A 16,219-nucleotide genomic window follows, 5' to 3' on the forward strand; every position below is an offset into this window, starting at 1 on the left:
CACACCTCTCAATGCTGTCATCTTACCCCAAATCCCCAATCTAGGTTTTGCTACATTAGAAAATCCCAGTTTTTATCCTAAACCTATCTTTCAGGTGTCATACATGCCCCTAGCCTTCCTCTTTCAACTATACTCACATTCAGCTTTTTTCCATTATACTTACAGTATTGTGCTACCAACAAATAGTATTGTGCTAACCATTTCTAGATCTTTACATTCACTGCTGTTCAACATTTGTACTCCATCCTCAAATGCCCATTCTCCACCATCTTTCTATTTCCTGATAACCTTTGTTCTTACCTTTACCTCTCAGAGTTTGCTCATTATAGTTAGTGCATTTTAGTGATATCATGTAGCATTCTTCATTTTTCTCTGGCTAATTTCCCTCAGCATAAAATCTTCAAGGTTCATCCATGTTACTGTATGTGTCATAACTTTATTCTGTTTTACAGCTGCATAATATTCCATTTATTTATATACCACAGCTTGTTTATCCATTAGTCACTTGATGGACATTTGAGCTGTTTCCACCTCTTGGCAATTGTGAATAACATTGCTATATAAAAATTCATTTACAAATATCAACTGATGTTCTAGTTTGCTAATGCTGCCAGAATGCAAAACACCAGAGATAGATTGGCTTTTATAAAAGGGGGTTTATTTGGTTACACAGTTACAGTCTTAAGGCCATAAAGTGTCCAAGGTAACACATCAGCAATCAGGTACCTTCACTGGAGGATGGCCAAAGGTGTCCAGAAAACCTCTGTTTGCTGGGAAGGCACATGGCTGGCATCTGCTCCAAAATTCTGGTTTTAAAATGGCTTTCTCCCAGGACATTCCTCTCTAGGCTGCAGTTCCTCAAAAATGTCAGTCTTAGTTGCACTTGGGATGTTTGTCCTCTCTTAGCTTCTCCAGATCAATAGTCTGCTTCCAATGGCCATCTTCAAAATGTCTCTCATCTGCAGCTCCTGTGCTTTCTTCAAAGTGTCCCTCTTGGCTGTAGCTCCTCTTCAAAATGTCACTCACAGCTGCACTGAGTTCACTCTGCCTGTCAGCTCATTTATATTGCTCTACTGATCAAGGCCCACCCTGAATGGGTGGGGGCATGCCTCCATGGAAATATCTCATCAGAGTTATCACCTACAATTGGGTGGGGTGCATTTCCATACAAATCTAATAAGCACCAAAACATCTGCCCCACAAGACTGCATCAAAGAATATGGCTTTTTTTCTGGGGGACATAATACATTCAAACCAGCACAGATGGTGTCCCTGCCTTCAGTTCCTTAGTGCATATACCTAGTAATGGGATTGCTGGATCATATGGCAATTGTATGCTTAGCTTCCTGAGGAATGGTCAAACTGCATTCTAGAGTGGTTGTACCATTCTACATTTCCACCAACAGTGAATAAGTGTACCTCTTTCTCTACATCCTCTGCAGCACTTCCAGTTTTATGTTTTATGATAATGATGTGAAATGTAGGTGTGAAATGATATCTTATTTTGTTTTCGATTTGCACTTCCCTAACAGCTAATGAAGTTAATCATCTTTTTATATGTTTTTGAGCCATTTGTATTTCCTCTTTTGAAAAAGTGTATGTCCACTACTTTTGCCCATTTTTAAATTTGATCAATGTCTTTTTGTTTTTGAGTTGTACGATCTCTTTACATATTCTGGATATTAAACCCTTACCTGATATCTGGCTTCAAAATAATGTCTCCCATTGCACAGACTGCTGCTTTACTTACCTGACAAAATCCTTTGGTGGACAAAAGTGTTCAACTTCAGGGAGATACCATTTGCCTATTTCTTCTTTCATTGCTTGTGCTTTGGTTATAAGGTTTAGGAAACCACCTCCTATCACCAGACCTTTAAGATACTTCTCTAAATTTTCTCCTAATAGTTTTATGCTCTCAGCCCTAGCATTTAGGTTTTTGATAGCTTTTGAGTTAATTTTTGTATAAAGTATGAGAAAGGGGTTCTCTTTCATTATTTTGGATATGGATAATGAATACTCCAAGCACCATTTCTTGAAGAGGCTGCTCTTTCCCAGTTGAGTTGCCTTTACAGCCTCATCAAAGATCAATAGTCCATAGATGAGAGGGTCTATGTCTGAGCACTCAGTTCAATTCCAGGGCTCAGTAGACCTATCTTTATGCCAATACCATGATCTTTCCACCATTGTAGCTTTGTAATATGCTTTAAAGTCAGGTAGTGTGAGACCTCTCCATTCATTTTTCTTCCTCAAAGATATTTTTGGCTATTCAGGGCTCCCTGCCCTTCCAAATAAATTTGATTACGGGCTATCCTTTTTCTACAAAATTAGGTTGTTTGGATTTTAATTGATATGGCATTTAATCTATAAATCAATTTTGGTAGAATTGGCATCTTAACTATATTTAGTCTTCCAGTCCATGAACAGTATGGCCTTCCATTTATTTAGGTCTTCTTTCATTTCTTGTAGCAATGTTTTATAGTTTTATCTGTATGGGCCTTTTATGTCTTTGGTTAAATTTATTCTTAAATATTTGATTCTTTAGTTTGCTATTTGTTAATGGATTTTTTTCTTGATTTCCTCTTCAGATTGCTCATTACTAGTGTGTAGAAACTACTGATATTTGTACATTGATCTTGTACCATGCCACTTTGCTGTACTCATTAATTAGCTCCAGTAGCTTAACTGTATATTTTTCAGAATTTTCTACATATATGAACTTATTATCTGCAAATAGTGAAAATTTTATATTTTTTTTCCAATTTGGATTCTTCTTTCCTTTATCTTGCCTAATTGCTCTAGCTAGAACTTCCAGCAAAATGTTGAATAACAATGGTAGCAGTGGGTGTCCTTGCATTGTTCTTGATCTGAGAAGGAAGACATTTAGTCTTTCCCCATTTATTATAATGTTAACTGTGCATTTTTCATATATTCCCTTAATCATTTTGAAGAATTTTCCTTCTATTCCTATCCTTTGAAGTGTGTTCATCAAGAAAGCATGCTGCATTTTGTCAAGTGCATTTTCTGAATCAATTGAGATGATCATATGTTTTTTTTTCCTCTTTTTTATTTATTGACATTGCATATTTCATTAATTGACTTTCTTTTGTGGAACCACACTTGCATAACTGGAGTAAAATACATCTGGTCATGGTGAATAATTCCTTAATGTGCTGCTGGATACAATTTGCAAGTATTTTTGAGGATTTTTGCATATATATTCATTAAAGAGATTGATCTGTAATTTTCTCTTCTTGTAGTCTCTGTCTGGCTTTGGAATTAGGGTGATGTTGGCTTCATAGAATGAGTTCATTAGCTTTTCCCTCTTTATTATCCTTTTGAAGAATTCGAGAAGGTTTGGTACTAATTCTTGAATGCTTGGTAGAATTCAGATGTGAAACAATCTGCTCCTGGATTTTCTTTTTTTGGGAATTTTTGGATGACTGGTTCAATCTCTTCATCTGTGATTGGTTTGTTGAGATCTTCTGTTTCTCCCTGAGTCAGTGTTAGTTGTTGATGCTTTCCTAGGAAGTTGTTCACTTCATCTAGGCTGTCAGATTATCACACAGTGGTCCATAGCATCCTCTCATTATTTCCTTTATTTCTGTGGAGCCAGCAGTTATGTACCCCCTCCAGGTTCTGAATTTATTTATTTGCTTCTTCTCTCTTTTGTTTCTGTCAGACAAGTTAAGGCTCTATCAATTTTATTGCCTTTCTCAAAGAACCAACTTCTGATTTTATGGATTCTCTCTGCTGTTTTCATGTTCTAAATTTCATTTATTTCTGCTCTGATCTTTCTTATTTCTTTCCTTCTGTTTGCTTTGGAATCATTTTTAATTTCTTTCTCTAATTCCTCCAGTTGAGCAGTTAATTGATTAATTTTTCCTCTTTCTTCTTTTATGATATAGACATTTAGGGCAATAAATTTCCCTCTCAGCATTGCCTTTGGTGCATCCCATATTAGTTACTCTTACTGCCACTTTTCATGTCTAAGCTCTTCTACAAACCTCTCTCTCCTGTCTGTCTGTAGTGATCCGTTTAATAATTCTTGTAAATTAGGTCTCTAGTTCATGAACTCTCTCATTGTCTGTTTATCTGAAAATATTTTAATTTTCCTCATTTTTGATGGACAATTTTGACAGATATAGAATTAATGGTTGGCAGTTTTTCTTTCAGTATCTTAAATATATCATACCACTGACTTCTTGCCTCCCTGGTTTCTGCTGAGAGATCTGCACTTAGTCTTATTGAGCTTCCCTTGTATGTGATGGGTTGCTTTTCAGTTTCTTCTTTCAATATTCTCTTTGTCTTTGACATTTGACAATCTGATTAGTAAGTGTCTAGGAAAAGGTGTATTTTCATCTATTCTGTTTGGCATATGCTTCTCCTTTCAGACCTGCAATTTTATGTCTTTCAAAAGAGTTAGGAAATTTTCATTGATTATTTCCCCTATTATTCTTTCTGCCCCCTTTCTCTTCTCTTTTCCTTCTGGGACACCCATAACAAATATATTCATGTGCTTCATGTTGTCATTCACTTCCCTTACACTTGGCTCATATTTTCCATTCTCTCCCTGTCTGTACTTTTTGTGTTGGATTTCAGGTAATCTGTCTTCTAGTTCACTGATACTTTCTTCTGCCTCCTCAAGTCTGCTGCTGTATGTCTCCTTTGTGTTTTTCATCTCTCATATTGTGCCTTTCACTACCATAAGTTCTGCCATTTGTTTTTTCAAGCTTTCAAGTTCTTTTATATGGTCATCCCATGTCTTCTTTATATCCTTCATCTCTTTTTCCCCATTTACCTTCAATTCATTGATTTGTTTTAGAAGATTCATTTGTATATGTTATTTAGTTGTTTCAATTCTTGTATCTCAGCTGAGGTGTTAGTTTGTTCCTCTAGATGGGCCGTATCTTCATTCTTTCTGGAATGAATTGTGAGTTTTCACTCATGTCTAGGCATCAGATTTTCTTTCTAAGTTTATTCTTGAGAACATTTTCTCTCTTTTGCCTAGGGATTTCTTGTTGGTTGACTTTGTTCTCTATTCTTTTTCTCTGTTGCCAGTTGTCAGATTTTCTCTGCTCCCAAGTCTTTCCCCCAAGTCCAGGCACTCACAGCAGCCTGTTCATGGATGGGCAGTAGGCACTGGGCAACACAGGTAGTTTTCTGTGTGTGGGTAAAAATGTCTGCTTGCTCCCCACAGTGCTATGGATTTCACTAGCCAGCAATACCTGGGTTTGTTTCAGGGCACTACTTTAATATCTGGGTCACCCTTATTTCCAAGCCAAAACGTGGGCAGGTTCCTGGGCAGGGGTCTAGACCAGCTCCCACGGGACTGAAATAGGATCTGGATAGTCTATGAAAACCCCTTCAGTCTTCAGTACCCTTGCACTTTCTGGTCTTCCTAGAGGATCATCCTGTTTGGTAACTTAATCATCCTCAGAAGCAGTTTGTCTTGGCATCCAGGTTGTCTTTGACCTGGCAGGCTGAACCTGTGGGTTTCCTGGGCCCTTGCTTTGCCCACCAAAATGTGGCTTAATATCAGGCTGTGTCCCCCACTTTACCTGTGACAGAGGAATCCCCAGGCTGTACCACTTTTCAGCCATCCCCCAGGCAAGGAAATGGCTGCCCACTGCTGTTTCACTCAGGGGTGAGGGAAGAGATTTGGACCCAGAGCTGGAAAAACATTATCTGTCCATGTTATTTCAACTCATTTTCCCTCACTGATCTGGGCCTTGAAATGTCCTCCCCTGTCCCCTGGGTCTCCAAATGATGGGTTCTGTCTCACTGCTGTGAGAGAATTTAGATTCTGTTTCCTTGGTGTGAGGGTCCTCATTGTGAGAGACATAGTGGGAGGGAGGGAAGAGGTCTGGCTCCTCCATGATTGGATGTTCCTACCTGATGTTTATCTTTGTCTTCATTTTGGCATTTGTAGGGATTTCTCTAATCTATAACTTCCACTGGAGTTCTGAAAAATTGAAAATTGTCCTTTTATCTTGTTGACTTTGCAGAGAGAAAGATTCAGTAGCTCTTCATGTCACCATGTTGGTGACATCACCCCTCCATTAATTTTTTTTAGTGAGATTGTTCACATACCATATGATTATCCAAAGATCCAAACTGTATAATCAGTTGCCCATGGTACAATCATACAGCCCATGGTACAATCAAAGATTCCATCTCCACTCATGGAAAGCCACATAATCTCTGGCTCTACAGAGAATTTATTCAGGCAGAATTTAGATTAGTGGTTGCCTGTATGTACAGAGAAGTGGGACTGGGAATGGACAGTAAATGGGTCATTATGTTCTGGAGTTAGAGAGCTGATGACTACACAACCTTGTGAAAATAGTAAAAACCACCAAATGGTGCAATTTAAAAGGGTGAATTTTATTATACATGAACTATACCTCAATTTTACAAACACATTCTGGCCTGACACTGGGTCCTGGGAGAGACTGAGCCTCTGACCCTGGGGCAGTCCCTGCCCAGGTGCCTGGACAGGTGTGTGACTAGCTGGGCCCCTGGGGAACCTGAGTTATGGCACCAGGACAGCCCCAGGTCTCCTCACATGAGGTGACTGCTGTGGGGTTTGGAGTTAAGAGGGAGACTGTGAAGCACTCAAACCCCCTTCCCATTTCTCCACCAGGTTTCCTGCCTGGAGCATGGGAGGGTCTGGATGTGACCTCCTGAGGGAACCACAAACTGAAGGTCTGAGGAGCAGATGAGGAAGATTTTAAGGAAAGACCTGCCTGAGGGTGTCCTTCCCTCAGTGCTGTTCCCCCCATGGACACCAGATGGCGCTGTGGGCCAGGCCCAGGGAAAGCGAGCACAGCTGGGACATGGTCTGGGGCCTTTAACATATGGTCACCCATGGGAAACCACACTATGAGTGGTCAACTGTCAACTTACTGAGTCCTCCCAGGAGGGAAGTGTATTTGCATGAAAGCCCCTCCCTGCACAGGGACTTAGGAGTTATAATGAGAGCTGGGGAAGCTGACCATGGGGTGAGTCATCTTGGAAAGCACAACCCTGGAGAAATCTCCACCATGGGTTGGGCCTGGCTCCTGCTCACCCTTCTAGCTCACTGCACAGGTCAGGGGTCAATTTCTGGGCTTGAGGTGGGGACAGTCCACACAGAACCTACTTGCCCCCATCTCCTCTCCTAACCATGGGTCTCTCACCTGTTTTCAGGAGCTATGTGCCAGGCTATAGTGACTAAGGAAACTTCACTGTCCACATCCCCTGGAGGGGCAGTCACACTCACCTGCAGCTCCAGTGCTGGGGCCATCACAACCAGTAACTATTCCAAGTGGGTCCAACAGAAGCACTACCAGGTTCCCTGGAGTCTGATAGGCTATACCACTACTAGGTCCCAGGGGCCCCTGTCCAATTCTATGGCTCTCTCCTTGGGAAAAAAGCCACCCTCACCATCATGGGGGCCCAGCCTGAGGATGTGGCCATGTATTACTGTGTTCTGTAATACAGCAACCATTACCACAGTGACAGATGTCAGTGGGGAAGTCAGACACAAATCCCCTGGTCAGCCTTGGCCCCTCATTCTGATGTCTTCTGTCTTCTTTTCTGAGTGGCTGGATCCAACCAAGTGTGTGCTCAGGGATCTTGTGCTCCATGACCAGAGGAGACTCTCACATTGTTCCAGGTTCAGAAAACTGTCATTTTTAGTGCAAAATTTTATTATAACAATGTAATATACATACATAGATATATCACTAATTGCAAAGGAAATTGGCAGGAGACACAAAATTAAAAAGACCTGATTTTGTGTGTGTGTGTGTGTGTGTGTGTGTATTCCCACTGGAGGCAGTAAATATAAAATCTGGGATACTTCCTTATGCTTTCACCTAGGAAGGATCCCCAGGTCTTAGTTGATGGATGAGCCTTCTGACATGGCTCCATTCTTCTTGCTCTCCTTGCTGCTCCTATTTGATCAAACTCTCAGATGTCTGGGTTCGATGACTTTTTCAGGAGGATGGTGATGCATTCCAGGTGTTGATTCCATCTCCAGGTCAAGCTGATTCTCCAAGGTCCACTTAACCCTCAAGTGTTCAGACCTTCCCCCAGGCCCCATGGATCTCCTCTCAGCACAATCAAACTGGGCTAAAAGCACCCTGTCCTGGGCTTCAATTTCCCATTTCATCAGACCAATATCCCCTATTTTTGGCCACCACTTTCTTTCTGTACTGGAAATTTGATTTCCATTTTGTACTTGTCTCAATCCTTAACTGGCAGATCATTCAATTTTGAACATGATCAAGAACTTTGATTCTCACCAATATATGACATATTTCATGTTAAATAGAGTGAACTCATGAGGTGATACATGCTGCTATTTAATATTTTGGGGGAATACTTTTTAGCCAAGTTGCATTCACAAGATTCTAAAATCATCTCCCCAAACCCCACACAACCCCAATATCAGAACCATGCCCTTGGGCCTCTAGGGGTCCAGTTGGGCCAACCCCATGCCTCTGCTATCCTTTCCAGTGACTCATGCCAGGTCCTTGCTACTTTGGAGTCAGAAAAGGAGGTGTAAGGGTGAGAAGGATGTGTTTCTAGGTGCTCTCTGTAGTCTTGCATTGAGCAAAGGTGATTGGGTCAAAGGGAGCACCCGGGACTTCTGAGCAGAGAAGTCAATGTGGTCTTGACCTTGGAGAGAAGAAGATAGGAAGGGCCTGCCTGGGTGGGAGACAGGGAGGAGGGAGAGGTTGTTCTACCCAGGAAGGGCAGATCCCCTGTGAGCACTTGTGTGAAAATCCTGCCCTGATCTGCCTCCTCCTTGGTGAACACTAAGCCCTGGGTTCCTGGGGACCCCTTCTCCTGGGTCTCCTGGTTCATCTCTGTGGTGCCCACCCAGGTCAGCTTTGGGAGGCAGGGAAGGAGCCCTTTGGTGCTCAGTAAATATCTGCTGAGTAAAGACAAGGCTCTTATGACTCTTACCCCTGGGATCCACATGACCCCAATCACCCACACCCCTGCTTTTCCTCACCCAGCAGGGCCTAGCCTGGGACTTGTGTGGGGATCAGAAAGCTGGGGGATCTCATTTACATGGATGGTGGACACTCCCTTCTCTCCTAGTTCAAAGAGGGGATGGGAGAGACTTAGAAGAAGCTCCACTTCAGCTTTGGGGACACAGGAGGTAGGATTCAGAATCATCACCAACATGGCTTTGTCTCATCTCCTCCTCACCCTTCTCACTTATTGCACTCTTAATAATACTCTGGGCCAGGGAATGAGCCCTGGTGGGACACACAGGGCCCAGCTTGATGCTCTTATCTTGGTATCAAAGAATCCCCATCTCTGTGTCTCCTAGGCCCAGGCAGTGTTGATTCAGCCCCCCTCAGTGTCTGGGGCTCTGGGCCAGAGGGTCACCATCTCCTGCTCTGGAGGAGCCCCAACATCAGGGGAGGCTCTGATGTGAACTGGTTAAAAAAAGCCCCCAGGAACAGCCCCCAAACTCCTCATCTATATTAATAGTAAATGACCCTGGGAGATCCCCTATCACTTCTCCTGCTGTAAGTCTGGCTGGGCTCCAACCTGAGAACAAGGCTGCTTGTCACTGCCAGACAGAGGAGAGGAGCTGGAGGCTCACACAGAGCCCCAGGCCATGGGAAATTGAGAGAGGATCTCCCCTCTCATCTGCCAGGAGGGTGGACACCCCACAGCTGCTGGCTCTGGCTTCTCCTGGGGCTTCTCCTGATCCTTTCCCTGTGGCCACCCTGGGTCCAGCTCATCCCTGGCACTGCCTGGGGAGTGGAGCCCCTTCTTGTGTCCATCTCAGAGTCACTCTGAGCAGCCCATCCTGAGTTAAGCATCTCAGAGAAACTGACAGTTCTTCCCCACCTTCAGGGACTCTGAATCTTTGTGCAGTAAGTTCAGGGACTGGAGGTGGCAGCTGTCATCCTCTCAGAGCTGCTTTCTAACTCAGGAATCCTGCATCTCCATTTCATTCCTTTCTCTACTTCCAGGGTTTCCCAGAACTGTCATCCTCAGGTTAGTCCTCAGTATGTCTTCCTGTACTTTTTGTCTCAGGCTTTAATTTTAATTTCTCTATTTTTATTAAGATAGAATTAGCATACAACAAACTGCCCATTTTTAAATATACAATTTGTCATGTTGTGACATTTCTATGCACCCTTGAAAACATCACCACATTCAAGGTGCTGAATCTATTCACCAGCCCCCAAATTTCCTCCTTGCCCCTTTGTACTCACTCCCCCATCCTTCCCATAACACCTCCCCAGTTAACCACTGATCTTTCTGTCAGTTGTTTGATTTGGAGTTTCTATTATTTAAAAATGGAATCATACAAACAAATGTTTGGTTGGGCTTCCTACACCAGCAATATTCTTTTGAGATTCATCCATATTGTTTCCAAGTTCTATTCCAATGAATCCAAGCTGGATTTTCCTTTTTTTTTTTTTTTTCTTTTTTTAGGCTCTGAGAATTTTTGGCATCAAGGGACCATTTCTCCATTAATCATATTTTACAACAAAGTTGGTATGAAGGTGAATATGAGCCATACAGGATTCTGTTCATTTTTATTAAAACATAGACTCTATTTTCTGGAAGACATTTAGATTTACAAAATAATTAAGTCAATAGAACCTAGAGTTCCCATATGTACACCCTGCCCCAGATCCCCCTATTATAAATAAACATGTTTCAATAGTGTTACATTTGTTACAATTTATGAGCCAAAATTTATGTATTATTATTAACTAAAGTCAATACTGTATACTATATCCCTAGTTTTGTCATAATGCCCTATTAATGCTCCAGAATCCCATCCAGGATAGCACTTTCCACATGTTCATTTCTTGTTTAGTCTCCTTTTGGCTGTGACAGATTCTCAGACTTTCCTTGTTTTTGATGACCTTGACAATTTTCAAGAGGACTGCTCTGGTATTTTGTAGGATTCCCATGAATGCCCCTGAGTGCATCTGTCTGTGTGATTTATGACTATTTGTATGGCCTTGATCACCTGGGGAAAGGAACTGGTTACTCTATTTCTCCCCATCCATTCTGCACCTTTGAGAGAAAGTCTCTCTGCACAGCCCACCCTTGAGTGGGGCCTTATGCTCCAGCTCCTCAAAGACAGAACATCCACATCAGTCATTCCATCTTCTCTAGAGAGGAGATTTGTGTATTCTCCCAATATTTCTATGTCAGTAATGTCTCAAGGGCATTTATTTTATACTTCAAGCTATAGCCCAATGCTAATTTAATTCTTTTGTGGATAAAACTCTTCCATCTTTGGCAACTAGGAGCTTGTTAAGGTGGCTCCTGTGGCCCTTTGACATACCCTACAGAGGGGAGCTACTCATTTTATTTCCTTGGGTGGTAACATCAGACAGACCAATGGGCAAAAGTCAGGACATCCTCCCAGAGTGGTGGGTAGTCAGAGGGGCAGGAGGACCCAGGCTCCAGGGCCAGAAGGGGGCGCTGTTGTACTTGTCCTGAGAGCAGTGGGTTCCCTGAAAAGTCAGCCAGGGAAATCCTCTATTGGCTCTTGCATCCCAGGGCAAGCAGTGTGCTCACTGAAATGGGATATTCCTGCACATGAGGTCTGTGCCAGTTTGAATGTATTATGTGCCCCCAAATGCCATTACCTTTGATGCAATCTTGTGTGGGTAGACCTTTTAATGTTGATTTGATTATAATTCTTTGATTGAGTGTTTCCATGGAGATGGGACCCACCAAACTCTGGGTGATAACTCTGATTAGATAATTCCCATGGAGGTGTGGCCCCACCCATTCAGCATGGGCCTTGATTAGTTGACTGAAGCACTATATAAGCTCAGACAGAAGAAGCATGCTTGTGAGAGCCAAGAGGGACACTTTGAAGAATGCACAGGAGCTGAGAGAGGAGCTTCATCTTACAGAGACATTTTGGAGACAGCCTTTGAAAGCAGACTTTTGCTCCTGAGAAGCTAAGAGAGGACAAATGTCCCAAGAGCAACTAAAATTGATATTTTTGAGGAGCTGAAGCCTAGGCATGAACATCCTGGGAGACAGTCATTTTGAAACCAGAACCCCAGAGCAGATGCCAGCCATGTGCCTTCCCAGCTAACAGAGGGTTTTCTGGATGCCATTGGCCATCCTCCAGTGAAGGTACCTGATTTTTGATGCATTACCTTGGACACTTTATGGCCTTAAGACTCTAACTGTGTAACCAAATAAACCCCTTTTTATAAAAGCCAACCCATTTCTGGTATTTTGCAAAAAGGCAGCATCGGCAAACTGGAACAATTACCATGTGCTACATTTCAGTGATTACATTTCCACAGTGATTTAACCCCATGGGGAAACAATCAAAACCTCTTCCTGTGCTCAAAATGGCTCAGTTTTCATGAGAAGGAGAGGGAAAAGAGTAAAAATGATAAACAGCAGAATGAGAGAGGGAGGGCACAGAGTCACTTTCCCCTGGCTAGAAGTTCATTGCCACAAGCCTCCTGCAGTCTGCCCCCTCCCCGTTGTGCTTCCTCCAAGATTCTGCTTTCTCTCTCCCTGTACAACTGTAATCATGAGGGAAGGAAAGGAAAGCTGCAAAATATATAAAGTGACAGTGAGAATCCCAGACTCCAACATTTCCAGTAGGAATTACATTATTCAAAGAGTATTAACATATATTATCATACATTATTTTTTATCATGGATATAAAATATTTCATAGAACACTCATATATATTCATATACATGTTTATGTATATATATATTCACATACAGCAACCATGTTGCTTACTCGTATACCAGATACTTGTAATCATCCCACAATGAACACTATGAAGGAAAATATGCAGTTGGTAACATAACATGCACAACACAACAGACATATTTAATGGTCTCTGAATATCCCTCTCAGATTCCCTTATTTGGGGCATCAATTAATTAACTCTGGTAGATGTTTACATATTTCAAAAGGATGATTTCAAAACCCTAAGTGTTAACATCAGAATATGACAGATTTTTAAATAGTTGATGAGTTTGTTGTTTTTGATGTTGTTGCTGTTTTGAACAGTAATTTAAAGTTTATTCCAGCTATAAGGCAGGTTATTCTGACTTTAAGGTAGTATCACATGGCATAGTTCTGAGTCCATTCCTGAGATACTCTGTTATACTTATCTCTGTTTTATAGATTGGTTCAATCTCTGGTACTAGGGGGTCATCTGGGTTTGGATCACATAGCAGTGAAAAAATGGGTAAAAGAACTTTAGAAATAGTTAAAGCAGGAGACCACCTTGATCTTAGAATATCAAGGCAAATACTGCCATTATTGTTATTATTTGGATGATAAATTCTTGTTGTAAATGCAACCCTAGGTGGTTCAAGGGGGTAATGTGTAGGAAAATGAATTGTCAAAAAGAATACACCACCTTGATATGAGCTGTCATTCAATCTAATTAGTCTCATCTTCCACCTTTTCTACAGAACACCCTCTTGTTACTGCCTAGTTGATGAATTTTGAACATTTCAGTGCTCTCTTAGAAACTGGACACATTGTGAGCTACTCTGGAACCACATATATTCTGTATATGATGTGAAACATGACACATGTATCTCCTCTCCTGGTCATTCAAACCTGAGATAAGAGACTCTAGTTCATCCTTGAGGGGCCCTGGAGATGGAATGACAGGGAGTCTGGGGCCATTTCTAGCCTCCAGTTATGTGCTGCAAGAGGGACATTCCACCTGCACAAGGGAGAAATTTATGTGAAATTTCAAAGAAAAACTTATATGAGATATAAAATGGGCCCAGGGCATGTCAGCTATAGTTTTCATTCAATTTATTTTTTTTTGAAAAATTGTAGTTTTACCAAAAAATTATGCAAATATTCAGAGTTCCCATATATTGCACATTCCCCTATATTAACACCTTGTATTATTGTGGCACTAAGTTTATTACAATTGATAAAGCAATATTATTATAATTGTGCTAGTAACTGTAGCCCATGATTTACATTAGGCTTCCCTGTTTGTGTTGTGTAGTCTTACATTATTTGCTTGTTTTTATGTTTACTCTATAAACAGATGTACAACCTAAAATTCTCCTTTAACCATATTCAAATATATATTTTGATGTTGATGACATTCAAAATCTTGTGCTACCATCACCACCGTTCACTACCAAAACTTTTCCCCCACCCCAAATTGAAACTCTTTACAATTTAAGCATTAACTCCTCCTTCCCCACCATCACCCTGGCCCCTAGTAAATTATATTCTTGTTTCTGACCCTTTGAACTTGCTAATTCTAATTATCTCATAATTGTGATATCATGCATTAGCTATCTTTTTCTGTCTGGCTTATTTCATTCAACAGGTATCTTAAGGGTTCATCCATGTTGTCATATGTATCAGAACTCACTCCCTTTTTATGGCTGAATTATATTCCACTCTGCATATCGAACACATTTTTGTTCTGCATTCATTGGTTGAGAGACACTTGGGTTTCTCTCATTTTCTGGCAATTGTGAGTAAAGCTGCTATGAACATTCTTGTGAAAATATATGTTTGAGTCCCTGCTTTGAATTCTTCTGGATATATACCTAGAAGTGGGACTGCTGGGTCATAAGTTAATTGTATATTTAACTTTCTTAGGAATTACCAATATGTTTTCCATGGAAGCTGCACCATTTTACATTCCCACCAACAATGAACTAATCTTCCTATTTTTCCACATCCTCTCTAACACTTGTAGTTTTCTGTGTTTTTAATTAGCAGCCATAGCAGTGGGTGAGAAATGGTGTCTCCTTGTGGTTGTGGTTTGCATTTCCCTGATGGCTAATGATGTGGACCCTCTTTTCATGTACTTTTTGGCCTCCCATGATCTGCCCCGGCACACCCACATCACATCCTGGTCTCCACCCTCTACAGCAGCCCATGGGTGGTTTGCGTCTCCTGCCTGTGCCTTGCTCTGGAAGGGGTGAATAATTGGCCTGTTCTCATTTCTCTTCTATGAATGTCTCTTTCCCCTCAGCAAGTGCCAATTCAGACTTCAGGGACCACTGCAAGTGCCACCTCCCCTGTGGGCTCCACATAGAGGGACACACTCAGCTCTCTGCTCCCACAGCATTTCCCCCAGAAATCAGAGCAGCTGGCACCCTCCTAGGTCATTGATAGCTGGATAAGTAGAAAATATTCAATATAATTCTTTAGCTGGAAAATGCTTAGTATAGTCTTCAATAGCCAATAGAGGAAAAAAACCTGTTTCTTAAGATCACTTCACTCAAGCAGCTTTAAGTTATTCTGACCATGAAAATCCCCTGTTAAAATAACTTGCTCTTGCTCTAATCTGAACAACAAAAACTTATCCTCTGCTCCCAGGAACTTTCCCAGCATTGCCTGCAGTAAGATATGAGGGATGTAACCACATGGTCTCATAATCAGGCAGGACCTTGAAAAAGAAGCCTGAAAGAGGGGAGGACCTGAAGATAACAAGCAGATGCTGACCAAGCAGCTTTCTCTCTTTTATTTTTTTCCTTTCTGCTTTCTTCTGGCTTCTGGCCATTTCTTTGTCTGTTTGGGGTTATCAAAGCCCAAATAATTCTTCGCACTCTGAACTGGTCTTGGAAAGCTTTTTTTCCCCCTCTAGTTCCTTGTTGATGCATCTTAAATAAACTCACCTTCTCACCAAAGCAAAGAGACTTGTTTCTCTGTTTGATGTGGGATCAGGTGGGCCTGGATATTTAGAACCATGTTTTCTGACAGTAACATCATGATTTCCCACGTGTCCCCCAGAGCAAAGCTCCTGTCAGTGAAGGCTACACCAGGGTGACAGCTCCAAAGTCTCTGTAGGGGTTACTCAGACCTGTGTGAAAGAGAAAGAATCAAGAACTCATGTGAAGGTGAGAAACTGAGAAGTCTGAGAGAGGAAAGCCTCAGGGCTCCCGGGTCTAGAAGGAGAGGGAGGGTCTTGAATCTAGTCCTGTGATGGAGGCCAGGTCAGAGGGGATGTAGGCCCCAATTATCCTAAAAGGCTCCCCTGCCTGAGGCCAGTGGGGAGGGTATATGAGAGGCCTGGGTCAGCTAAGCTTCACCAGGACCAATTGGGTCTGTGTCCACCATGGCCTGGACCCCTCTCCTCCTTAAACTCCCCTCCCACTGCACAGGTAGTGACAGGCCTCAGAGACCCAGGACAGCCCCCCCAGCCTGTGCCTGCCCCTTTGGCTCAGAACCAAGACAGCCACATTGCACCTTGCCCAT

At 42.0% G+C, this 16,219-nt stretch overlaps 1 pseudogene; it reads right to left on the reverse strand.

The window, feature by feature from the left end:
- Positions 1-13,090: 13,090 nt before the first annotated feature.
- On the reverse strand, positions 13,091-13,428 carry LOC119525059 (annotated as a pseudogene).
- Between the last annotated feature and the right edge of the window lie 2,791 nt (positions 13,429-16,219).

The sequence above is a fragment of the Choloepus didactylus genome (genome assembly GCF_015220235.1).
Source record: "Choloepus didactylus isolate mChoDid1 chromosome 23 unlocalized genomic scaffold, mChoDid1.pri SUPER_23_unloc4, whole genome shotgun sequence".
Lineage (NCBI taxonomy): Eukaryota > Metazoa > Chordata > Mammalia > Pilosa > Megalonychidae > Choloepus > Choloepus didactylus.